The following is a 27204-nucleotide window of genomic DNA, read 5'->3' as shown; positions in this document are numbered from 1 at the left end:
TACACGGCACCCAGGCACCTTAATGCGGGAGGCCAAAATCACAACGACTTAGGGGGCGCTATAGAGGCCCTGAGCCCCGGCCAAGTTTGGGCTTCTGGTTCTGAGTAGCGGTGGCAATTCTCGGAACTGGTGCCAAATTTCGTGCGTTTTCGCCCATGGCAAGCGCCCCGAAAATGGCCCAACAGCGGAGAAAAATAAAGAAGAAGAAGAAGAATAGTGAACTCTTACAAGAACAATAGGGCCTTCGCCCATAGGGCTCGGGCCCTAATAATAAATGTAGTGGTGGTTGTATTATTATTAGAAGTGGTAGTAGTGTTATTATTGTTGTTGTTGTTGTTGTTGTTGGAAGATGAATGAATGAATGAATGAATGAATGTGGATAAAGCAATGTCATATTTTTGTTTGTCTTTTCCCATTGTACAGTATGTGTGTATACAGAAGAAAATGGTTAATGTAGTCTTATAAATCTTCCTCAGCAAGTAGCAAAAAGGCAGACAGACAGGCAGGCAGGCAGTGCTCTTTCACTCCTCCAAAACCTTTTTATTTAATTCATATAAAAATGCATGCTGTTATTATGTCCAAAATCCAAAGCTTGTGCATTATTATTATTATTATTATTATTATTATTATTATTATTATTATTATTATTATCAATATTTTAATAAACTATCTTAAAAATTATTATTATTATTATTATTATTATTATTATTATTATTATTATAACCTCCTACCTGAATCATTTACAGCTGGTTTAGTACTGTATGTCACACAGTTCAAAAGCTGTAGACAAAATAATATAAACTGTATTCTAGTGCATTCAAAAGCCATAAAAGTGCATCATTACTGCCATCTTGTGGCAACATTTCCAGCTGGTTTTAATATTTCATGTCATAAGGTTCCAACGGCCGGCGGCACGGTGGTGTCACTGTCGCCTCACAGCAAGAAGGTTCTGGGTTCGAGCCCAGCGGCCGACGAGGGCCTTTCTGTGTGGAGTTTACATGTTCTCCCCGTGCCAACATATCATATGCAATACTGTATTATTTAACATTTTTACCTAGGTGGCAGTAACGGCAGTGTGAGGGTAGGGATGTGTAGGGATACAGGTCTGGTGAAAAGGCTACAGATTAAGCAAACTGGAAAGGTTAGTTAGTTAATGATTAGTTAGATAGTTAAAGATCGCTTCATTTGAAAAGGATGTCTTGACGTGCGTATTCCAGCCCACTAGGTGGCGGTAACACACCATAACTTTAGTGATCAAACCGCCTCAATTCGAAGAAGAAGAACGGGGCGGAGCCATCTAGCCGTCATCTTACCACTCACATCGCATGACTTTGGTTTGTGTTAAAGCGTCATGTCCGATTTGTCTGTCTACAACCGCTGACTTGACGGTTTGTACACTTCACTGCTGCACATGCAGGCATTTTTCTTGTAATTTTTTCTCACTAACTACATAAATAACTTGTCCAGATTTGCGTTGCTTCCAGGAGCCTAAATGACCGTTCCGCTCCGCGATGTGAGTGGTAAGATGGCGGCCGGATAGCTTCAATCTGACGAGCCTGTGAGCTCTCCAGAGTTTTACGTAGGGCTCAGTGGGCGGAGCAGCGGTAGTTGGAGTAGAAGTCGAAGGAGGAGAGGAGTGAATGTCTATATCTCGGATATACATTTTGTCTGAAATAAAGTAACTCAGTTGATAGAATTTAATGAATTTAGTGTTGTTTGTTATGTGTTTTTTTTTTATTAATCACGACCACGTATGTTCTTTCCAAGGAGCTCCCGAGTTCGCACCACTCCAGACCGCTAGGTGGAGATAAATACACATCATCTGAGAACGGCTTTAAGTCGAAGAGCTAGAAGATAACGCGTATGCGCACAGTATGTACAGTCTTCAGTTGCCCCCTGAGGATGTCAGTGCTCAGAGGAAAGGTATTGTACTTACTGAAAAAGCCGCTAATTTTAACAAGAAATAAAATCAGTGTTTTCAGGTTCTCTGTTTAAATCCTTATAAAAATAATTTTGAGTTGCTTCTGTGACACTTTTCCAGATGCTTTCTGATCCCCCGGAAGTCAGACTGAGGTACTGCAGTCGAGCACGTGCTCGGAGATGATTATGATGAGGAAGAAGAGGAGGAGGAGGAGGGAGGTAAATAATGTGGATTAAAAGTGGACGGAAAAATACAAAGTTTATTAAACAAAAAAACATTTTGACCCACTGTATAAGGTGTAAATTATTTAATATGAATCAGGGGCGATTTCTCAGAGACAACAAGGGAAGCCGAGCTTCCCCTAAAATTCTCTCCCCAAACTGCGGCGTCTACGATGTTGAATTCTCATTAAAACAATAACTTGCATAACATAATATATGCCCAAGATTGTATTTATGTTCATAACTATCCTGTAACTTATTTGAGTGATGTCTGACGAACTTGCAGTTCGCTACGAGAATCACCTTTGCTGCCAGGCTGTAACCTTTCTTATTTCAATGGGCTCTATGGACTGGCAGCAGTGTTGCCAGATTGGGCGGTTTTAAGTGCATTTTGGCGTGTTTTGAACATATTTTGGGATGGAAAACATCAGCAGTATCTGGCAACACTGACTGGCAGCCGGGTATCCGTTGCAGTCTACGAGACGGCTCTGAACAGCCAATTTCGGCTAGTTGTTATTGGTTAAAATCAACAAAATCGTCACTTCCAGGGAAGCCGGGCTTCTCTGGGACTAAACGAGACAGTGGGAGGGACAAGAAGCCAGGCTGATAAAGGATTATTGGAGGTAGTGTTTGAAAGACATGAGGAGGGCGGTACTTCGGCGAGGAACACGGAAGTATGATCAGTCAGTCCCTAGCGGATGTCGAGAAAGTGCAGTCGTGTGCCAAAGTGCTGTCCAAATTTCTTTTCATATAAACGTTTCTTCTCATTGATGTCTCTGTACGTTACTCTGTAAATAAATGTGAATATTACTCGTTGTGCTCCGTTAACTTTCATCCATTCTATCAGTTTGATCATTCGTGAATTCACTCGTTTATTTCATTTGTAGTTCAATCTGGTTGTAGGCTAGCTTGAGCCTTATTGGGATCTGCAGTGCTAGCTGCTAACAGAAATTGGTGAAGTCTCTGGAAACCACAACCAGCTGGTATGACAGGTAGAGGTTGACCGATCTATCGGCCGGCCGATTTAATCGGCCGATTTTTGCCATTTTTTAATGAATCGGCATCGGCCGATTTTCTTATTTGGTCGCGCCGATTTAAAGTCAGGCATGACAGCTACGTAGAACGCGGCGTGCAAAAGACCCAAGCCAACAAACGTTTCGGGAGTCAGCAGAGATAGCCTACAGGTAAGGCTTCAATTCTTACATTTCAGTGTCCTAAAGTTGTATATTTGCTCTCATGATAGTTGTAATCTGTGATGTGTTGCTTCATTTAGCGAAAGGAAAAACGAATAGCATTTCAGCTGCATCGTAGTTGTAGAATTCCTCTCGAAACGAAACGTTGCGATGCGTAGCCTTGTGGCCGCGACTGCATCGGGAATGCGTCGACTATGTAAGCCCCCTTAACGCTGGTGACCGCTATGTTCCGATGTAAACTGTAGTAACGGACAATCTAAGTGAAAAGTTAACAAAAAGAGGACGCAAAACTAACCTGTGAACGTATTATAACATTGCCATCCCATGTCCATTCGTTTTCGCGATGTATACATGTTTGATTTGATTGTGAACCAGAGACCGATGCTAGACCTCTGCAGTTCCTATTTCCGGTTTCCTGCACAGCATGCTGGGAGACGGAGTTTTATATTGTTGAAACAGAAACGTGTGAAAGTTCAAGGCATGGAAGTTCCACAGTGAAACTGTATAACTTGAACATGTATTTTGCCATTTTGAAGTAACTATCTGAAGTTGTCACATCATGGAAGTCTTCTTGCACTCTGTTAGTCTATTGATTATTCATTTTAATACGTTTAAAGTGCCGATGACACGTTTTTGACACCTTTGGCGATGTTTTATAACATAAAAAGTAATTCCGGATGATCCATATATTAATTCACGAAGGCGCCTATTTTACAAGTTATGATGATAAACGCGGCTATTTGGGCAAATTTGACGGGGCTGCAGCACCCAGGAGACGAAAAAGGAGGAGGAGCTATATGACATCAGCGAAAGAACCTTCCTCCTAACTTACCAGTTTGTTGTTGATGCGACAGGTGTTCAGTTTGTCATTATTAGTATTTTTATTATACATTATTTTATATATATTTTTTTTTTATGCCTTCGCGTTGTGTTGCCAGCTTTTGCTCCAAAACCCACAAGGATGGGGTAAGTTTATTCAAGTTTCCCAGAGATCCCGAGCTGCATGCGAAGTGGGTGAAGCAAGTCAGGCGCACTCGTGACAAGTGGGAGCCCTCACCAACATCCATCCTGTGCTCTGAACACTTCGATTTGGATTGTTTTGACACTCTTCCCAGCTTAAAAGAATCTCTTGGGTGTTCAGTTCAGCACAAACGTGTGTTACTACCATCAGCAGTGCCTACACAGTGTTGCCAGATTGGGAGGAATACTGGCAGTGTTGACAGATTGGGAGGTTTCCCGCCCAGTTGGGCGGATTCAAGTGCATTTTTTGGTGGGTTTTGAACATATTTTGGGCTGGAAAACGTCAGCAGTATCTGTCAGATACTGCTGACATTTTCCAGCCCAAAATATGTTCAAAACCCACCAAAATGCACTTGAAACCACCCAACTGGGCGGGAAACCTCCCAATCTGTCAACACTGCCAGTATTCCGGAGGGGGTCTACTAGTAGCTATGCCGGATCCAAAGACAGTCCTCCTGTCAGAACATGTGTTGTGAAACGACATAAGATAAAGGTACGTAGAGCTATAGATTCTACATGATAATCATAAATGTAATCATAAAGTCGGCGTGATATCAGTCATGTATTTGCTTGTGAAAGCTTGCGGCTTTCATGTAACTGCCGCCTAGCAACGAGAGGCAAAGGGTAAAGAGGGTAGGCTATCATAGATTCTATTCGGAAGAGATCAACACAATTCTAGACTCCCAGAAGAGGAAGAGCTAGCACTAGAGAGTTCACCGGCGTTTTCATGCACCATTTCCATTGAGTAGAACCAGAGTAGAACAGCCAGTGAACCGCAGCGTGTTCTTCCGCTGACGTCACAGCATGGCCGCGAGCCACGGACCCAGTTTTCTTGCGCTGTGCAATTAAAAGTTGGATATTTGCGTAACAACAGCTTCTTTTCACGTAATTATAACAGAAATCTAACATGTTTGCCATGTTGTATAGTTTATTTAAGAAATTGCATAGAGTCATGTTCGTGTCATCAGCACTTTAAGTCATTAAGAGTAAAACATGCCAAACTGTGAAATAATGTAAACATTAGTGTGCTTTAAGTTTAACTATTTTTTTATGTTGCTAGTACGTCCTGTGTTACTAGTGTGTTTGCAGCACTAATATATTTATTTCATATTTATTTTTATGTTGATTATATATTGAATATTTCAGACTCAGAGTTCAGTAGTATTTCACTAGACCGGACAATTCCCCGGGGGAAATTGTGAGAGGATGCAGTGCGCGAAGCAATTCGGTCACGCATGTTTGCTGGCCGTGAATGTGTGACCCGCAATGATGTTTCAATGCAATGATTGTGTGTGCTCGAGACAGCAGCCGTCATGAATAAGAGCTATTCAGGAGTATAACCAAAGTGACTACAGGCGGAAATTAGCATGTACTGCTATAACCTGGGACAGACATCTGTCCTTACCACAAGGATAATGTTTAATTTGTGCACTGTCCATTTTAAAAATAAAATAAACTCTAAACTCTAAGAAGAGTGTTTGTAGTTTGTATGTACGAACAGAAGTGTTCCTAATAAAGTGGGCGGCTAAGGTGAGGCTAAGACACACAAGGGCTGGAGTTTTCTACTGTTTTTTTTATGAAGGACCAGGCCTCGAACAATGACAAATAACTCGACAACGGAAGCAGCTATTCACAAAATTCTTTCACAGTGAGCGCTAGAAGGGTCTCCTGAATAAAATGATGTATTTTTTTGTTTGTAGTCTTAAAAATAACGACACTAGAGCGATTTAAAAACGAGTGACTTTTCTATCCCGTTTATAATGCATGTCAATGAGCTAACACACACAAGGTCTTGAATTTTGTGCTGTGTTTTACTACGGACCAGACCTCAAACAATGACAAATAACTCGACAACGGAAGCAGCTATTCACAAAATTCTTTCACAGTGAGCGCTAGAAGGGTCTCCTGAATAAAATTATGTATTTTTTTGTTTGTACTCTTAAAAATAACGACACTAGAGCGATTTAAAAACGAGTGACTTTTCTCTCACGTTTACAATGGGTTTCAATGAAGCCTGTCAGCTGCCCTGTCCTCAGTTTGACGCTTGTCATTCAAAAACCGTAAATCCTATCGTTTAGGTAGACACATTGTGTGAATCAGGACAAGTTTTCCTACTACTTTTGAGAAAATCATGTCTGTAGAGTGAAATTTGTGGCTGAAAACAGAGTTTAAGCGAGAAAGTTTGACCTTTTTTTTGAACCTCTCTCCACTCTGAGCTTAACGAGGTCCACTGGTGTGTAACGCAATAGACACCCATTCAAAAGCCGGATTTTCTCCCAGAAACCACATGGCGTTTGACCCGGGACTGATCCGAAAGTGTAGAACCTAGCAGAAAAGTTGAATGCCAGATCCACAGAGGAGAAGTTTTCCTACGTTTTAGAGTTTGAATCACGTCTCTAGGTGAAAGCATGCCAGAGCAGCGGACGTTTGAAAAACGTTGAAAAAGTGCTTTTTTTTCAGTTAATTCCATAGAAATGAATGGGGTTTTTTTGGACGATTTTTTCGCGACTACGTCGCGAAAAAATCGTATTCTGTAGAGAAAAGTAATAGCATAGCGAGTCCGATCGAGCCGCACGTTTTGATATATTGTTTGTCTGTGTGCGACGTACGGTTATTGAGTTAATCGAAATCGAAATTTGCGTAGGAATAAGAAGAAGAAGAACTAGACCGGACAATTCCCCGGGGGAAATTGTGAGAGGATGCAGTGCGCGAAGCAATTCGCTCACGCATGTTTGCTGGCCGTGAACGTGTGACCCGCAATGATGTTTCAATGCAATGATCGTGTGTGTGCTCGAGACAGCAGCCATCATGAAGAAGACCTATTCAAGAGTATGACCAAAGTGACTACAGGCGGAAATTAGCATGTACTGCTATAACCTGGGACAGACATCTGTCCTTAACACAAGGATAATGTTTAATTTGTGCACTGTCACTTTTAAAAATAAAATAAACTCTAAACTCTAAGAAGAGTGTTTGTAGTTTGTATGTACGAACAGAAGTGTTCCTAATAAAGTGGGCGGCTAAGGTGAGGCTGACACACAAGGGCTGGAGTTTTCTACTGTTTTTTTTATGAAGGACCAGGCCTCGAACAATGACAAATAACTCGACAACGGAAGCAGCTATTCACAAAATTCTTTCACAGTGAGCGCTAGAAAGGTCTCCTGAATAAAATGATGTAATTTTTTGTTTGTACTCTTAAAAATAACGACACTAGAGCGATTTAAATACGAGTGACTTTTCACTCACGTTTATAATGTGAGTCAATGAGCTAAGAAACACAAGGTCTTGAATATTGTGCTGTGTTTTACTACGGACCAGACCTCGAACAATGACAAATAACTCGACAACGGAAGCAGCTATTCACAAAATTCTTTCACACTGAGCGCTAGAAGGGTCTCCTGAATAAAATGATGTATTTTTTTGTTTGTACTCTTTAAAATAACGACACTAGAGCGATTTAAAAACGAGTGACTTTTCACTCATGTTTATAATGTGTGTCAATGACCTAAGACACACAAGGTCTTGAATATTGTGCTGTGTTTTACTACGGACCAGACCTCGAACAATGACAAATAACTCGACAACGGAAGCAGCTATTCACAAAATTCTTTCACACTGAGCGCTAGAAGGGTCTCCTGAATAAAATGATGTATTTTTTTGTTTGTACTCTTAAAAATAACGACACTAGAGCGATTTAAAAACGAGTGACTTTTCACTCACGTTTATAATGTGAGTCAATGAGCTAAGAAACACAAGGTCTTGAATATTGTGCTGTGTTTTACTACAGACCAGACCTCGAACAATGACAAATAACTCGACAACGGAAGCAGCTATTCACAAAATTCTTTCACAGTGAGCGCTAGAAGGGTCTCCTGAATAAAATTATGTATTTTTTTGTTTGTACTCTTAAAAATAACGACACTAGAGCGATTTAAAAACGAGTGACTTTTCTATCCCGTTTATAATGCATGTCAATGAGCTAAAACACACAAGGTCTTGAATTTTGGGCTGTGTTTTACTACAGACCAGACCTCGAACAATGACAAATAACTCGACAACGGAAGCAGCTATTCACAAAATTCTTTCACAGTGAGCGCTAGAAGGGTCTCCTGAATAAAATGATGTATTTTTTTGTTTGTATTGTTAAAAATGAGGACGCTACAGGGAGTTAAAAACGAGTGACTTTTCAGCAACGTTTATACTGGGAGTCAATGAGGCCGCTCACCTGTGCTCTCCTCACTTTGAGGCTTGTCATTCAAAAACCGTAAATCCTATCGTTTAGGTAGACACATTGTGTGAATCAGGACAAGTTTTCCTACTACTTTTGAGAAAATCATGTCTGTAGAGTGAAATTTGTGGCTGAAAACAGAGTTTAAGCGAGAAAGTTTGACCTTTTTTTTCAAACTGTCTACACTCTAAGATAATGACCTTCACTGGTGTGTAACGCAATAGACACCCATTCAAAAGCCGGATTTTCTCCCAGAAACCACATGGCGGTTGAGCCGGGACTGATCCGAAAGTGTAGAACCTAGCAGAAAAGTTTAATGCCAGATCCACAGAGGAGAAGTTTTCCTACGTTTTAGAGTTTGAATCACGTCTCTAGGTGAAAGCATGCCAGAGCAGCGGATGTTTGAAAAACGTTGAAAAAGTGCTTTTTTTTCAATTAATTCCATAGAAATGAATGGGGTTTTTTTGGGCGATTTTTTCGCGACTACGTCGCGAAAAAATCGCAATCTATAGAGAAAAGTAATAGCATAGCGAGTCCGATCGAGCCGCACGTTTTGATATATTGTTTGTCTGTGTGCGACGTACGGTTATTGAGTTATTCGAAATCAAAATTTGCGTAGGAATAATAAAAATAAAAATAATAATAAAAAGAAACACGTAGAAGAACAATAGTTGCAGTGCTTTGCACTGCAACCTATGGGCTCCCCTAGGGGAGCCCATAGGTTGCTGTGCTGCAGCACTGCATCCTAACTAGACCGGACAATTCCCCGGGGGAAATTGTGAGAGGATGCAGTGCGCGAAGCAATTCGCTCACGCACGTTCGCTGGCCGTGAATGTGTGACCCGCAATGATGTTTCAATGCAATGATTGTGTGTGTGCTTGAGACAGCAGCCGTCATGAAGAAGAGCTATTCAAGACTATGACCAAAGTGACTACAGGCGGAAATTAGCATGTACTGCTATAACCTGGGACAGACATCTGTCCTTAACACAAGGATAATGTTTAATTTGTGCACTGTCCCTTTTAAAAATAAAATAAACTCTAAACTCTAAGAAGAGTGTTTGTAGTTTGTATGTACGAACAGAAGTGTTCCTAATAAAGTGGGCGGCTAAGGTGAGGCTGACACACAAGGGCTGGAGTTTTCTACTGTTTTTTTTATGAAGGACCAGGCCTCGAACAATGACAAATAACTCGACAACGGAAGCAGCTATTCACAAAATTCTTTCACAGTGAGCGCTAGAAGGGTCTCCTGAATAAAATGATGTATTTTTTTGTTTGTATTGTTAAAAATGAGGACGCTACAGGGAGTTAAAAACGAGTGACTTTTCAGCAACGTTTATACTGGGAGTCAATGAGGCCGCTCACCTGTGCTCTCCTCACTTTGAGGCTTGTCATTCAAAAACCGTAAATCCTATCGTTTAGGTAGACACATTGTGTGAATCAGGACAAGTTTTCCTACTACTTTTGAGAAAATCATGTCTGTAGAGTGAAATTTGTGGCTGAAAACACGGTTTAAGCGAGAAAGTTTGACCTTTTTTTTGAACCTCTCTCCACTCTGACCTTAACGAGGTCCACTGGTGTGTAACGCAATAGACACCCATTCAAAAGCCGGATTTTCTCCCAGAAACCACATGGCGTTTGAACCGGGCCTGATCCGAAAGTGTAGAACCTAGCAGAAAAGTTGAATGCCAGATCCACAGAGGAGAAGTTTTCCTACGTTTTAGAGTTTGAATCACGTCTCTAGGTTAAAGCATGCCAGAGCAGCGGATGTTTGAAAAACGTTGAAAAAGTGCTTTTTTTTCAATTAATTCCATAGAAATGAATGGGATTTTTTGGGGCGATTTTTTCGCGACTACGTCGCGAAAAAATCGTATTCTATAGAGAAAAGTAATAGCATAGCGAGTCCGATCGAGCCGCACGTTTTGATACATTGTTTGTCTGTGTGCGACGTACGGTTATTGTGTTACTCGAAATCAAAATTTGTGTAGGAAGAGTAACAAATATAACACTAGACCGGACAATTCCCCGGGGGAAATTGTGAGAGGATGCAGTGCGCGAAGCAATTCGGTCACGCATGTTCGCTGGCCATGAATGCGTGACCCGCAATGATGTTTCAATGCAATGATTATGTGTGTGCTTGAGACAGCAGCCGTCATGAAGAAGAGCTATTCAAGAGTATTTCCAAAGTGACTACAGGCGGAAATTAGCATGTACCGCTATAACCTGGGACAGACATCTGTCCTTACCACAAGGATAATGTTTAATTCGTGCACTGTCCCTTTTAAAAATAAAATAAACTCTAAACTCTAAGAAGAGTGTTTGTAGTTTGTATGTACGAACAGAAGTGTTCCTAATAAAGTGGGCGGCTAAGGTGAGGCTGACACACAAGGGCTGGAGTTTTCTACTGTTTTTTTTATGAAGGACCAGGCCTCGAACAATGACAAATAACTCGACAACGGAAGCAGCTATTCACAAAATTCTTTCACACTGAGCGCTAGAAGGGTCTCCTGAATAGACTGATGTAATTTTTTTGTCTGTATTGTTAAAAATGAGGACGCTACAGGGAGTTAAAAACGAGTGACTTTTCAGCAACGTTTATAATGGGAGTCAATGAGGCCGCTCACCTGTGCTCTCCTCACTTTGAGGCTTGTCATTCAAAAACCGTAAATCCTATCGTTTAGGTAGACACATTGTGTGAATCAGGACAAGTTTTCCTACTACTTTTGAGAAAATCATGTCTGTAGAGTGAAATTTGTGGCTGAAAACAGTTTAAGTTTGAAATTTTGAGCATGATGTGTGTGTGCTTGAGACAGCTTTTCCCTCTGCCCCGTCACTGGCCCCAATTGGCATGGTGACGGGCCTGAACAGGAGAGTTAAGCACACACACAAGATTTCGTCAGGTGTCTGCTGTTTTGCTAAGGAGTAGGCCTCGAACAATCACAAATAACTCGACAACGAAAGCAGCTATTCACAAAATTCTTTCACAGTGAGCGCTAGAAGGGTCTCCTGAATAAAATGATGTATTTTTTTGTTTGTATTGTTAAAAATGAGGACGCTACAGGGAGTTAAAAACGAGTGACTTTTCAGCAACGTTTATACTGGGAGTCAATGAGGCCGCTCACCTGTGCTCTCCTCACTTTGAGGCTTGTCATTCAAAAACCGTAAATCCTATCGTTTAGGTAGACACATTGTGTGAATCAGGACAAGTTTTCCTACTACTTTTGAGAAAATCATGTCTGTAGAGTGAAATTTGTGGATGAAAACACAGTTTAAGTGAGAAATTTTGAGCTTTTTTTTGAAGCCGCCTACACTCTGAGTTAACGAGGCGCACTGGTGTGTAACGCAATAGACACCCATTCAAAAGCCGGATTTTCTCCCAGAAACCACATGGCGTTTGAACCGGGCCTGATCCGAAAGTGTAAAACCTAGCAGAAAAGTTGAATGCCAGATCCACAGAGGAGAAGTTTTCCTACGTTTTAGAGTTTGAATCACGTCTCTAGGTTAAAGCATGCCAGAGCAGCGGATGTTTGAAAAACGTTGAAAAAGTGCTTTTTTCAAATTAATTCCATAGAAATGAATGGGGTTTTTTTGGACGATTTTTTCGCGACTACGTCGCGAAAAAATCGTATTCTGTAGAGAAAAGTAATAGCATAGCGAGTCCGATCGAGCCGCACGTTTTGATACATTGTTTGTCTGTGTGCGACGTACGGTTATTGTGTTACTCGAAATCAAAATTTGTGTAGGAAGAGTAACAAATATAACACTAGACCGGACAATTCCCCGGGGGAAATTGTGAGAGGATGCAGTGCGCGAAGCAATTCGCTCACGCATGTTTGCTGGCCGTGAACGTGTGACCCGCAATGATGTTTCAATGCAATGATTATGTGTGTGCTTGAGACAGCAGCCGTCATGAAGAAGAGCTATTCAACAGTATAAACAAAGTGACTACAGGCGGAAATTAGCATGTACTGCTATAACCTGGGACAGACATCTGTCCTTACCACAAGGATAATGTTTAATTTGTGCACTGTCCCTTTTAAAAATAAAATAAACTCTAAGAAGAGTGGTTGTAGTTTGTATGTACGAACAGAAGTGTTCCTAATAAAGTGGGCGGCTAAGGTGAGGCCATTTGGCTGCCCTCTTCTCACTTTGAGGCTTCTCATTCAAAAATTGTAAATCCTATCATTTAGATAGACACATTGTGTGAATCAGGACAAGTTTTCCTACTACTTTTGAGAAAATCATGTCTGTAGAGTGAAATTTGTGGATGAAAACACAGTTTAAGCGAGAAAGTTTGAGCTTTTTTTCCAAGCTGTCTACACTCTAAGCTTAACGACCTTCACTGGTGTGTAACGCAATAGACACCCATTCAAAAGCCCGATTTTCTCCCACAACCCACATGGCGTTTGAGCCGGGACTGATCCAAAAGTGTAGAACCTAGCAGAAAAGTTGAATGCCAGATCCACAGAGGAGAAGTTTTCCTACGTTTTAGAGTTTGAATCACGTCTCTAGGTGAAAGCATGCCAGAGCAGTGGATGTTTGAAAAAGTGCTTTTTTTTCCAATTAATTCCAAATGAATGGGGTTTTTTTGGGACAAGTGTGACCACTACTTTTGAGAAAATTATGTCTGTAGTGTGAAATTTGTGGCTGAAAACAGTTTAAGTTTGAAATTTTGAGCATGATTTGTGTGTGCTTGAGACAGCTTTTCCCTCTGCCCCGTCACTGGCCCCAATTGGCATGGTGATGGGCCTGAACAGGAGAGTTAAGAGACACAGACAAGATTTTGTCAGGTGTCTGTCTGCTGTGTTTTGCTAAGGAGTAGGCCTCGAACAATCACAAATAACTTGACAACGAAAGCAGCTATTCACAAAATTCTTTCACAGTGAGCGCTAGAAGGGTCTCCTGAATAGACTGATGTAATTTTTTTGTCTGTATTGTTAAAAATGAGGACGCTACAGGGAGTTAAAAACGAGTGACTTTTCAGCAACGTTTATAATGGGAGTCAATGAGGCCGCTCACCTGTGCTCTCCTCACTTTGAGGCTTGTCATTCAAAAACAGTAAATCCTATCGTTTAGGTAGACACATTGTGTGAATCAGGACAAGTTTTCCTACTACTTTTGAGAAAATCATGTCTGTAGAGTGAAATTTGTGGCTGAAAACAGAGTTTAAGCGAGAAAGTTTGACCTTTTTTTTGAACCTCTCTCCACTCTGAGCTTAAGGAGGTCCACTGGTGTGTAACGCAATAGACACCCATTCAAAAGCCGGATTTTCTCCCGGAACCCACATGGCGTTTGACCCGGGACTGATCCGAAAGTGTAGAACCTAGCAGAAAAGTTGAATGCCAGATCCACAGAGGAGAAGTTTTCCTACGTTTTAGAGTTTGAATCACGTCTCTAGGTGAAAGCATGCCAGAGCAGCGGATGTTTGAAAAAGTGCTTTTTTTTCAATTAATTCCATAGAAATGAATGGGGTTTTTTTGGACGATTTTTTCGCGACTACGTCGCGAAAAAATCGTATTCTATAGAGAAAAGTAATAGCATAGCGAGTCCGATCGAACCGCACGTTTTGATACATTGTTTGTCTGTGTGCGACGTACGGTTATTGTGTTACTCGAAATCAAAATTTGTGTAGGAAGAGTAACAAATATAACACTAGACCGGACAATTCCCCGGGGGAAATTGTGAGAGGATGCAGTGCGCGAAGCAATTCGCTCACGCACGTTCGCTGGCCGTGAACGCGTGACCCGCAATGATGTTTCAATGCAATGATCGTGTGTGTGCTCGAGACAGCAGCCATCATGAAGAAGACCTATTCAAGAGTATGACCAAAGTGACTACAGGCGGAAATTAGCATGTACTGCTATAACCTGGGACAGACATCTGTCCTTAACACAAGGATAATGTTTAATTTGTGCACTGTCCCTTTTAAAAATAAAATAAACTCTAAACTCTAAGAAGAGTGTTTGTAGTTTGTATGTACGAACAGAAGTGTTCCTAATAAAGTGGGCGGCTAAGGTGAGGCTGACACACAAGGGCTGGAGTTTTCTACTGTTTTTTTTATGAAGGACCAGGCCTCGAACAATGACAAATAACTCGACAACGGAAGCAGCTATTCACAAAATTCTTTCACCGTGAGCGCTAGAAGGGTCTCCTGAATAAAATGATGTATTTTTTTGTTTGTATTGTTAAAAATGAGGACGCTACAGGGAGTTAAAAACGAGTGACTTTTCAGCAACGTTTATACTGGGAGTCAATGAGGCCGCTCACCTGTGCTCTCCTCACTTTGAGGCTTGTCATTCAAAAACCGTAAATCCTATCGTTTAGGTAGACACATTGTGTGAATCAGGACAAGTTTTCCTACTACTTTTGAGAAAATCATGTCTGTAGAGTGAAATTTGTGGCGGAAAACACGGTTTAAGCGAGAAAGTTTGAGCTTTTTTTTGAAGCCGCCTACACTCTAAGCTTAAAGACCCTCACTGGTGTGTAACGCAATAGACACCCATTCAAAAGCCGGATTTTCTCCCAGAAACCACATGGCGTTTGAACCGGGCCTGATCCGAAAGTGTAAAACCTAGCAGAAAAGTTGAATGCCAGATCCACAGAGGAGAAGTTTTCCTACGTTTTAGAGTTTGAATCATGTCTCTAGGTGAAAGCATGCCAGAGCAACGGATGTTTGAAAAACGTTGAAAAAGTGCTTTTTTTTCAATTAATTCCATAGAAATGAATGGGGTTTTTTGGGGCGATTTTTTCACGACTACGTCGCGAAAAAATCGTATTCTATAGAGAAAAGTAATGTACTGTTTGTTTGCATGTACTGCTATAACCTGGGACAGACATCTGTCCTTAACACAAGGATAATGTTTAATTTGTGCACTGTCCCTTTTAAAAATAAAATAAACTCTAAACTCTAAGAAGAGTGTTTGTAGTTTGTATGTACGAACAGAAGTGTTCCTAATAAAGTGGGCGGCTAAGGTGAGGCTGACACACAAGGGCTGGAGTTTTCTACTGTTTTTTTTATGAAGGACCAGGCCTCGAACAATGACAAATAACTCGACAACGGAAGCAGCTATTCACAAAATTCTTTCACAGTGAGCGCTAGAAGGGTCTCCTGAATAAAATGATGTATTTTTTTGTTTGTATTGTTAAAAATGAGGACGCTACAGGGAGTTAAAAACGAGTGACTTTTCAGCAACGTTTATACTGGGAGTCAATGAGGCCGCTCACCTGTGCTCTCCTCACTTTGAGGCTTGTCATTCAAAAACCGTAAATCCTATCGTTTAGGTAGACACATTGTGTGAATCAGGACAAGTTTTCCTACTACTTTTGAGAAAATCATGTCTGTAGAGTGAAATTTGTGGCTGAAAACAGAGTTTAAGCGAGAAAGTTTGACCTTTTTTTTGAACCTCTCTCCACTCTGACCTTAACGAGGTCCACTGGTGTGTAACGCAATAGACACCCATTCAAAAGCCGGATTTTCTCCCAGAAACCACATGGCGTTTGACCCGGGACTGATCCGAAAGTGTAGAACCTAGCAGAAAAGTTGAATGCCAGATCCACAGAGGAGAAGTTTTCCTACGTTTTAGAGTTTGAATCACGTCTCTAGGTGAAAGCATGCCAGAGCAGCGGACGTTTGAAAAACGTTGAAAAAGTGCTTTTTTTTCAATTAATTCCATAGAAATGAATGGGGTTTTTTTGGACGATTTTTTCGCGACTACGTCGCGAAAAAATCGTATTCTATAGAGAAAAGTAATAGCATAGCGAGTCCGATCGAGCCGCACGTTTTGATACATTGTTTGTCTGTGTGCGACGTACGGTTATTGAGTTAATCGAAATCGAAATTTGCGTAGGAAGAGTAACAAATATAACACTAGACCGGACAATTCCCCGGGGGAAATTGTGAGAGGATGCAGTGCGCGAAGCAATTCGCTCACGCATGTTCGCTGGCCGTGAACGTGTGACCCGCAATGATGTTTCAATGCAATGATCGTGTGTGTGCTCGAGACAGCAGCCATCATGAAGAAGACCTATTCAAGAGTATGACCAAAGTGACTACAGGCGGAAATTAGCATGTACTGCTATAACCTGGGACAGACATCTGTCCTTAACACAAGGATAATGTTTAATTTGTGCACTGTCCCTTTTAAAAATAAAATAAACTCTAAACTCTAAGAAGAGTGTTTGTATTTTGTATGTACGAACAGAAGTGTTCCTAATAAAGTGGGCGGCTAAGGTGAGGCTGACACACAAGGGCTGGAGTTTTCTACTGTTTTTTTTATGAAGGACCAGGCCTCGAACAATGACAAATAACTCGACAACGGAAGCAGCTATTCACAAAATTCTTTCACAGTGAGCACTAGAAGGGTCTCCTGAATAAAATGATGTATTTTTTTGTTTGTATTGTTAAAAATGAGGACGCTACAGGGAGTTAAAAACGAGTGACTTTTCAGCAACGTTTATACTGGGAGTCAATGAGGCCGCTCACCTGTGCTCTCCTCACTTTGAGGCTTGTCATTCAAAAACCGTAAATCCTACCGTTTAGGTAGACACATTGTGTGAATCAGGACAAGTTTTCCTACTACTTTTGAGAAAATCATGTCTGTAGAGTGAAATTTGTGGCTGAAAACAGAGTTTAAGCGAGAAAGTTTGACCTTTTTTTTTAACCTCTCTGAGCTTAACGAGGTCCACTGGTGTGTAACGCAATAGACACCCATAAAAAGCCGGATTTTCTCCCGGAACCAACATGGCGTTTGAGCCGGGACTGATCCGAAAGTGTAGAACCTAGCAGAAAAGTTGAAGGCCAGATCCACAGAGGAGAAGTTTTCCTACGTTTTAGAGTTTGAATCACGTCTCTAGGTGAAAGCATGCCAGAGCAGCGGATGTTTGAAAAACGTTGAAAAAGTGCTTTTTTTTCAATTAATTCCATAGAAATGAATGGGGTTTTTTTGGACGATTTTTTCGCGACTACGTCGCGAAAAAATCGTATTCTATAGAGAAAAGTAATAGCATAGCGAGTCCGATCGAGCCGCACGTTTTGATACATTGTTTGTCTGTGTGCGACGTACGGTTATTGTGTTACTCGAAATCAAAATTTGTGTAGGAAGAGTAACAAATATAACACTAGACCGGACAATTCCCCGGGGGAAATTGTGAGAGGATGCAGTGCGCGAAGCAATTCGGTCACGCATGTTTGCTGGCCGTGAACGTGTGACCCGCAATGATGTTTCAATGCAATGATTATGTGTGTGCTTGAGACAGCAGCCGTCATGAATAAGAGCTATTCAAGAGTATGAACAAAGTGACTACAGGCGGAAATTAGCATGTACTGCTATAACCTGGGACAGACATCTGTCCTTACCACAAGGATAATGTTTAATTTGTGCACTGTCCCTTTTAAAAATAAAATAAACTCTAAGAAGAGTGTTTGTAGTTTGTATGTACGAACAGAAGTGTTCCTAATAAAGTGGGCGGCTAAGGTGAGGCCTGTCGGCTACCCTCTTCTCAGTTTCTCAGAGCAGCGGATGTTTGAAAAAGTGCTTTTTTTTCCAATTATTTCCATAGAAATGAATGGGTTTTTTTTGGGACAAGTGTGACTACTAGTTTTGAGAAAATTAACCTGGGACAGACATCTGTCCTTACCACAAGGATAATGTTTAATTTGTGCACTGTCCCTTTAAAAATAAAATAAACTCTAAACTCTAAGAAGAGTGTTTGTAGTTTGTATGTACGAACGGAAGTGTTCCTAATAAAGTGGGCGGCTAAGGTGAAGTGTCATGCCGACTGAGGCTGTGTTTCTATCACGTTTATAATGGTTGTCAATGAGGCCATTCGGCTGCCCTCTTCTCAGTTTGAGGCTTCTCATTCAAAAATTGTAAATCCTATCGTTTAGATAGACACATTGTGTGAATCAGGACAAGTTTTCCTACTACTTTTGAGAAAATCATGTCTGTAGAGTGAAATTTGTGGATGAAAACACAGTTTAAGCGAGAAAGTTTGAGCTTTTTTTCCAAGCTGTCTACACTCTAAGCTTAACGACCTTCACTGGTGTGTAACGCAATAGACACCCATTCAAAAGCCGGATTTTCTCCCGGAACCCACATGGTGTTTGAGCCGGGCCTGATCCAAAAGTGTAGAACCTAGCAGAAAAGTTGAAGGCCAGATCCACAGAGGAGAAGTTTTCCTACGTTTTAGAGTTTGAATCACGTCTCTAGGTGAAAGCATGCCAGAGCAGCGGATGTTTGAAAAACGTTGAAAAAGTGCTTTTTTTTCAATTAATTCCATAGAAATGAATGGGGTTTTTTTGGACGATTTTTTCGCGACTACGTCGCGAAAAAATCGTATTCTATAGAGAAAAGTAATAGCATAGCGAGTCCGATCGAGCCGCACGTTTTGATACATTGTTTGTCTGTGTGCGACGTACGGTTATTGTGTTACTCGAAATCAAAATTTGTGTAGGAAGAGTAACAAATATAACACTAGACCGGACAATTCCCCGGGGGAAATTGTGAGAGGATGCAGTGCGCGAAGCAATTCGGTCACGCATGTTCGCTGGCCGTGAATGTGTGACCCGCAATGACGTTTCAATGCAATGATTATGTGTGTGCTTGAGACAGCAGCCGTCATGAAGAAGAGCTATTCAACAGTATGACCAAAGTGACTACAGGCGGAAATTAGCATGTACTGCTATAACCTGGGACAGACATCTGTCCTTACCACAAGGATAATGTTTAATTTGTGCACTGTCCCTTTTAAAAATAAAATAAACTCTAAACTCTAAGAGTGTTTGTAGTTTGTATGTACGAACAGAAGTGTTCCTAATAAAGTGGGCGGCTGAGGTGAGGCCTGTCGGCTGCCCTCCTCTCAGTTTCTCAGAGCAGCGGATGTTTGAAAAAGTGCTTTTTTTTTCCAATTAATTCCATAGAAATGAATGGGTTTTTTTTGGGACAAGTGTGACTACTACTTTTGAGAAAATTATGTCTGTGGTGTGAAATTTGTGGCTGAAAACAGTTTAAGTTTGAAATTTTGAGCATGATTTGTGTTTGTGCTTGAGACAGCTTTTCCCTCTGCCCCGTCACTGGCCCCAATTGGCATGGTGACGGGCCTGAACAGGAGAGTTAAGAAACACACACAAGATTATGTCAGGTGTCTACTGTGTTTTGCAAAGAGTAGGCCTCGAACAATCACAAATAACTCGACAACGAAAGCAGCTATTCACAAAATTCTTTCACAGTGAGCGCTAGAAGGGTCTCCTGAATAGACTGATGTAATTTTTTTGTCTGTATTGTTAAAAATGAGGACGCTACAGGGAGTTAAAAACGAGTGACTTTTCAGCAACGTTTATAATGGGAGTCAATGAGGCCGCTCACCTGTGCTCTCCTCACTTTGAGGCTTGTCATTCAAAAACCGTAAATCCTATCGTTTAGGTAGACACATTGTGTGAATCAGGACAAGTTTTCCTACTACTTTTGAGAAAATCATGTCTGTAGAGTGAAATTTGTGGCTGAAAACAGAGTTTAAGCGAGAAAGTTTGACCTTTTGTTTTAACCTCTCTCCACTCTGAGCATAACGAGGTCCACTGGTGTGTAACGCAATAGACACCCATTCAAAAGCCGGATTTTCTCCCAGAACTCACATCGTGTTTGAGCCGGGCCTGATCCGAAAGTGTTGAACCTTGCAGAAAAGTTGAATGCCAGATCCACAGAGGAGAAGTTTTCCTACGTTTTAGAGTTTGAATCACGTCTCTAGGTTAAAGCATGCCAGAGCAGCGGATGTTTGAAAAACGTTGAAAAAGTGCTTTTTTTCAAATTAATTCCATAGAAATGAATGGGGTTTTTTTGGACGATTTTTTCGCGACTACGTCGCGAAAAAATCGTAAACTGTAGAGAAAAGTAATAGCATAGCGAGTCCGATCGAGCCGCACGTTTTGATATATTGTTTGTCTGTGTGCGACGTACGGTTATTGAGTTAATCGAAATCGAAATTTGCGTAGGGAGAGTAACAAATATAACACTAGACCGGACAATTCCCCGGGGGAAATTGTGAGAGGATGCAGTGCGCGAAGCAATTCGCTCACGCATGTTTGCTGGCCGTGAACGTGTGACCCGCAATGATGTTTCAATGCAATGATTGTGTGTGTGCTTGAGACAGCAGCCATCATGAAGAAGAGCTATTCAACAGTATGAACAAAGTGACTACACGCGGAAATTAGCATGTACTGCTTTAACCTGGGACAGACATCTGTCCTTACCACAAGGATAATGTTTAATTTGTGCACTGTCCCTTTTAAAAATAAAATAAACTCTAAGAAGAGTGTTTGTAGTTTGTATGTACGAACAGACGTGTTCCTAATAAAGTGGGCGGCTAAGGTGAGGCCTGTCGGCTGCCCTCCTCTCAGTTTCTCAGAGCAGCGGATGTTTGAAAAAGTGCTTTTTTTTTTCCAATTAATTCCATAGAAATGAATGGGTTTTTTTGGGACAAGTGTGACTACTACTTTTGAGAAAATTATGTCTGTAGTGTGAATTTTGTGGCTGAAAACAGTTTAAGTTTGATATTTTGAGCATGATGTGTGTGTTCTTGAGACAGCTTTTCCCTCTGCCCCGTCACTGGCCCCAATTGGCATGGTGATGGGCCTGAACAGGAGAGTTAAGAAACACACACAAGATTATGTCAGGTGTCTGCTGTAAATTGCTATGGACCAGGCCTCGAACAATGACAAATAACTCGACAACGGAAGCAGCTATTCACAAAATTCTTTCACAGTGAGCGCTAGAAGGGTCTCCTGAATAAAATGATGTATTTTTTTGTTTGTATTGTTAAAAATGAGGACGCTACAGGGAGTTAAAAACGAGTGACTTTTCAGCAACGTTTATACTGGGAGTCAATGAGGCCGCTCACCTGTGCTCTCCTCACTTTGAGGCTTGTCATTCAAAAACCGTAAATCCTATCGTTTAGGTAGACACATTGTGTGAATCAGGACAAGTTTTCCTACTACTTTTGAGAAAATCATGTCTGTAGAGTGAAATTTGTGGCTGAAAACAGAGTTTAAGCGAGAAAGTTTGACCTTTTTTTTGAACCTCTCTCCACTCTGAGCTAAACGAGGTCCACTGGTGTGTAACGCAATAGACACCCATTCAAAAGCCGGATTTTCTCCCAGAAACCACATGGCGTTTGACCCGGGACTGATCCGAAAGTGTAGAACCTAGCAGAAAAGTTGAATGCCAGATCCACAGAGGAGAAGTTTTCCTACGTTTTAGAGTTTGAATCACGTCTCTAGGTGAAAGCATGCCAGAGCAGCGGACGTTTGAAAAACGTTGAAAAAGTGCTTTTTTTTCAATTAAATCCATAGAAATGAATGGGGTTTTTTTGGACGATTTTTTCGCGACTACGGCGCGAAAAAATCGTATTCTATAGAGAAAAGTAATGTACTGTTTGTTTGCATGTACTGCTATAACCTGGGACAGACATCTGTCCTTAACACAAGGATAATGTTTAATTTGTGCACTGTCCCTTTTAAAAATAAAATAAACTCTAAACTCTAAGAAGAGTGTTTGTAGTTTGTATGTACGAACAGAAGTGTTCCTAATAAAGTGGGCGGCTAAGGTGAGGCTGACACATCAAGGGCTGGAGTTTTCTACTGTTTTTTTATGAAGGACCAGGCCTCGAACAATGACAAATAACTCGACAACGGAAGCAGCTATTCACAAAATTCTTTCACAGTGAGCGCTAGAAGGGTCTCCTGAATAAAATGATGTATTTTTTGGTTTGTATTGTTAAAAATGAGGACGCTACAGGGAGTTAAAAACGAGTGACTTTTCAGCAACATTTATACTGGGAGTCAATGAGGCTGCTCACCTGTGCTCTCCTCACTTTGAGGCTTGTCATTCAAAAACCGTAAATCCTACCGTTTAGGTAGACACATTGTGTGAATCAGGACAAGTTTTCCTACTACTTTTGAGAAAATAATGTCTGTAGAGTGAAATTTGTGGCTGAAAACGGAGTTTAAGCGAGAAAGTTTGACCTTTTTTTTGAAGCCGCCTACACTCTAAGTTTAACGACCCTCACTGGTGTGTAACGCAATAGACACCCATTCAAAAGCCGGATTTTCTCCCAGAAACCACATGGCGTTTGAACCGGGCCTGATCCGAAAGTGTAAAACCTAGCAGAAAAGTTGAATGCCAGATCCACAGAGGAGAAGTTTTCCTACGTTTTAGAGTTTGAATCATGTCTCTAGGTGAAAGCATGCCAGAGCAGTGGATGTTTGAAAAACATTGAAAAAGTGCTTTTTTTTCAATTAATTCCATAGAAATGAATGGGGTTTTTTGGGGCGATTTTTTCGCGACTATGTCGCGAAAAAATCGTATTCTATAGAGAAAAGTAATAGCATAGCGAGTCCGATCGAGCCGCACGTTTTGATATATTGTTTGTCTGTGTGCGACGTACGGTTATTGAGTTATTCGAAATCAAAATTTGCGTAGGAATAATAAGAAGAAGAAGAAATACGTAGAAGAACAATAGTTGCAGTGCTTTGCACTGCAACCTATGGGCTCCCCTAGGGGAGCCCATAGGTTGCTGTGCTGCAGCACTGCATCCTAACTAGACCGGACAATTCCCCGGGGGAAATTGTGAGAGGATGCAGTGCGCGAAGCAATTCGGTCATGCATGTTTGCCGGCCGTGAATGTGTGACCAGCAATGATGTTTCAATGCAATGATCGTGTGTGTGCTTGAGACAGCAGCCGTCATGAAGGAGACCTATTCAAGAGCATGAACAAAGTGACTACAGGCGGAAATTAGCATGTACTGCTATAACCTGGGACAGACATCTGTCCTTACCACAAGGATAATGTTTAATTTGTGCACTGTCCCTTTTAAAAATAAAATAAACTCTAAACACTAAGAAGAGTGTTTGTAGTTTGTATGTACGAACAGAAGTGTTCCTAATAAAGTGGGCGGCTAAGGTGAGGCCTGTCGGCTGCCCTCTTCTCAGTTTCTCAGAGCAGCGGATGTTTGAAAAAGTGCTTTTTTTTCCAATTAATTCCATAGAAATTAATGGGTTTTTTTTGGGACAAGTGTGACTACTACTTCTGAGAAAATTATGTCTGTAGTGTGAAATTTGTGGCTGAAAACAGTTTAAGTTTGAAATTTTGAGCATGTAAGTGTAGAACCTAGCAGAAAAGTTGAATGACAGATCCACAGAGGAGAAGTTTTCCTACGTTTTAGAGTTTGAATCACGTCTCTAGGTGAAAGCATGCCAGAGCAGCAGACGTTTGAAAAACGTTGAAAAAGTGCTTTTTTTCAATTAATTCCATAGAAATGAATGGGGTTTTTTTGTGACGATTTTTTTTTTATAACCTGGGACAGACATCTGATCTTAACACAAGGATAATGTTTAATTTGTGCACTGTCCCTTTTAAAAATAAAATAAACTCTAAACTCTAAGAAGAGTGTTTGTAGTTTGTATGTACGAACAGAAGTGTTCCTAATAAAGTGGGCGGCTAAGGTGAGGCTGCCACACAAGGGCTGGAGTTTTCTACTGTTTTTTTATGAAGGACCAGGCCTCGAACAATGACAAATAACTCGACAACGGAAGCAGCTATTCACAAAATTCTTTCACAGTGAGCGCTAGAAGGGTCTCCTGAATAAAATGATGTATTTTTTTGTTTGTATTGTTAAAAATGAGGACGCTACAGGGAGTTAAAAACGAGTGACTTTTCAGCAACGTTTATACTGGGAGTCAATGAGGCCGCTCACCTGTGCTCTCCTCACTTTGAGGCTTGTCATTCAAAAACCGTAAATCCTATCGTTTAGGTAGACACATTGTGTGAATCAGGACAAGTTTTCCTACTACTTTTGAGAAAATCATGTCTGTAGAGTGAAATTTGTGGCTGAAAACGGAGTTTAAGCGAGAAAGTTTGACCTTTTTTTTGAAGCCGCCTACACTCTAAGTTTAACGACCCTCACTGGTGTGTAACGCAATAGACACCCATTCAAAAGCCGGATTTTCTCCCAGAAACCACATGGCGTTTGAACCGGGCCTGATCCGAAAGTGTAAAACCTAGCAGAAAAGTTGAATGCCAGATCCACAGAGGAGAAGTTTTCCTACGTTTTAGAGTTTGAATCATGTCTCTAGGTGAAAGCATGCCAGAGCAGTGGATGTTTGAAAAACATTGAAAAAGTGCTTTTTTTTCAATTAATTCCATAGAAATGAATGGGGTTTTTTGGGGCGATTTTTTCGCGACTACGTCGCGAAAAAATCGTATTCTACAGAGAAAAGTAATAGCATAGCGAGTCCGATCGAGCCGCACGTTTTGATATATTGTTTGTCTGTGTGCGACGTACGGTTATTGAGTTATTCGAAATCAAAATTTGCGTAGGAATAATAAGAAGAAGAAGAAGAAATACGTAGAAGAACAATAGTTGCAGTGCTTTGCACTGCAACCTATGGGCTCCCCTAGGGGAGCCCATAGGTTGCTGTGCTGCAGCACTGCATCCTAACTAGACCGGACAATTCCCCGGGGGAAATTGTGAGAGGATGCAGTGCGCGAAGCAATTCGCTCACGCATGTTCGCTGGCCGTGAACGTGTGACCCGCAATGATGTTTCAATGCAATGATCGTGTGTGTGCTCGAGACAGCAGCCATCATGAAGAAGACCTATTCAAGAGTATGACCAAAGTGACTACAGGCGGAAATTAGCATGTACTGCTATAACCTGGGACAGACATCTGTCCTTAACACAAGGATAATGTTTAATTTGTGCACTGTCCCTTTTAAAAATAAAATAAACTCTAAACTCTAAGAAGAGTGTTTGTAGGTTGTATGTACGAACAGAAGTGTTCCTAATAAAGTGGGCGGCTAAGGTGAGGCCTGTCGGCTGCCCTCCTCTCAGTTTGAGGCTTGTCATTCAAAAAGTGTAAATCCTATCGTTTAGGTAGACACATTGTGTGAATCAGGACAAGTTTTCCTACTACTTTTGAGAAAATCATGTCTGTAGAGTGAAATTTGTGGGTGAAAACACAGTTTAAGCGAGAAAGTTTGAGCTTTTTTTTTCAAACTGTCTACACTCTGTAGAGAAAATTAATAGCATAGCGAGTCCAATCGAGCCGCACGTTTTGATATATTGTTTGTCTGTGTGCGACGTACGGTTGTGTGACCTGCTATGAAGCTACAATGCCATGATTTATGTGTGTGCTTGAGACAGCCGGCCCCTCCCCTCTGTGCTCGCTTACTGAAGCCAGTCGGCATGGTGAAGGGCCTGAGCAGGTTAAGATACACACACAAGATTTTGTCAGGTGTCTGTCTGCTGTGTTTTGCTAAGGAGTAGGCCTCGAACAATCACAAATAACTCGACAACGAAAGCAGCTATTCACAAAATTCTTTCACAGTGAGCGCTAGAAGGGTCTCCTGAATAAAATGATGTATTTTTTTGTTTGTATTGTTAAAAATGAGGACGCTACAGGGAGTTAAAAACGAGTGACTTTTCAGCAACGTTTATACTGGGAGTCAATGAGGCCGCTCACCTGTGCTCTCCTCACTTTGAGGCTTGTCATTCGAAAACCGTAAATCCTATCGTTTAGGTAGACACATTGTGTGAATCAGGACAAGTTTTCCTACTACTTTTGAGAAAATCATGTCTGTAGAGTGAAATTTGTGGCTGAAAACACGGTTTAAGCGAGAAAGTTTGAGCTTTTTTTTGAAGCCGCCTACACTCTAAGCTTAACGACCCTCACTGGTGTGTAACGCAATAGACACCCATTCAAAAGCCGGATTTTCTCCCAGAAACCACATGGCGTTTGAACCGGGCCTGATCCGAAAGTGTAAAACCTAGCAGAAAAGTTGAATGCCAGATCCACAGAGGAGAAGTTTTCCTACGTTTTAGAGTTTGAATCATGTCTCTAGGTGAAAGCATGCCAGAGCAGTGGATGTTTGAAAAACATTGAAAAAGTGCTTTTTTTTCAATTAATTCCATAGAAATGAATGGGGTTTTTTTGGACGATTTTTTCGCGACTACGTCGCGAAAAAATCGTATTCTATAGAGAAAAGTAATAGCATAGCGAGTCCGATCGAGCCGCACGTTTTGATACATTGTTTGTCTGTGTGCGACGTACGGTTATTGTGTTACTCGAAATCAAAATTTGTGTAGGAAGAGTAACAAATATAACACTAGACTGGACAATTCCCCGGGGGAAATTGTGAGAGGATGCAGTGCGCGAAGCAACTCGGTCACGCATGTTCGCTGGCCGTGAATGTGTGACCCGCAATGATGTTTCAATGCAATGATTGTGTGTGTGCTTGAGACAGCAGCCATCATGAAGAAGAGCTATTCAAGAGCATGAACAAAGTGACTACAGGCGGAAATTAGCATGTACTGCTATAACCTGGGACAGACATCTGTCCTTACCACAAGGATAATGTTTAATTTGTGCACTGTCCCTTTTAAAAATAAAATAAACTCTAAACACTAAGAAGAGTGTTTGTAGTTTGTATGTACGAACAGAAGTGTTCCTAATAAAGTGGGCGGCTAAGGTGAGGCTAAGACACACAAGGGCTGGAGTTTTCTACTGTTTTTTTTATGAAGGACCAGGCCTCGAACAATAACAAATAACTCGACAACGGAAGCAGCTATTCAC

At 41.2% G+C, this 27204-nt stretch overlaps 1 long non-coding RNA gene across 1 annotated transcript in view; it reads left to right on the top strand.

The window, feature by feature from the left end:
- Window positions 1-1507: 1507 nt before the first annotated feature.
- Window positions 1508-27204, top strand: part of LOC132870394 (uncharacterized) — a 130948-nt gene continuing 105251 nt past the window's right edge. The window contains exons 1-3 of the long non-coding RNA XR_009651105.1: window positions 1508-1678; window positions 1768-1923; window positions 2042-2139. This is a non-coding gene — a long non-coding RNA (uncharacterized LOC132870394). The remainder of the gene's footprint in view (window positions 1679-1767; window positions 1924-2041; window positions 2140-27204) is intronic.

This window comes from Neoarius graeffei, chromosome 22 (assembly GCF_027579695.1).
Source record: "Neoarius graeffei isolate fNeoGra1 chromosome 22, fNeoGra1.pri, whole genome shotgun sequence".
Lineage (NCBI taxonomy): Eukaryota > Metazoa > Chordata > Actinopteri > Siluriformes > Ariidae > Neoarius > Neoarius graeffei.
The sequence above is the reverse complement of the archived record's forward strand: the minus strand, read 5'-3'. Positions and strand labels throughout refer to the sequence as shown.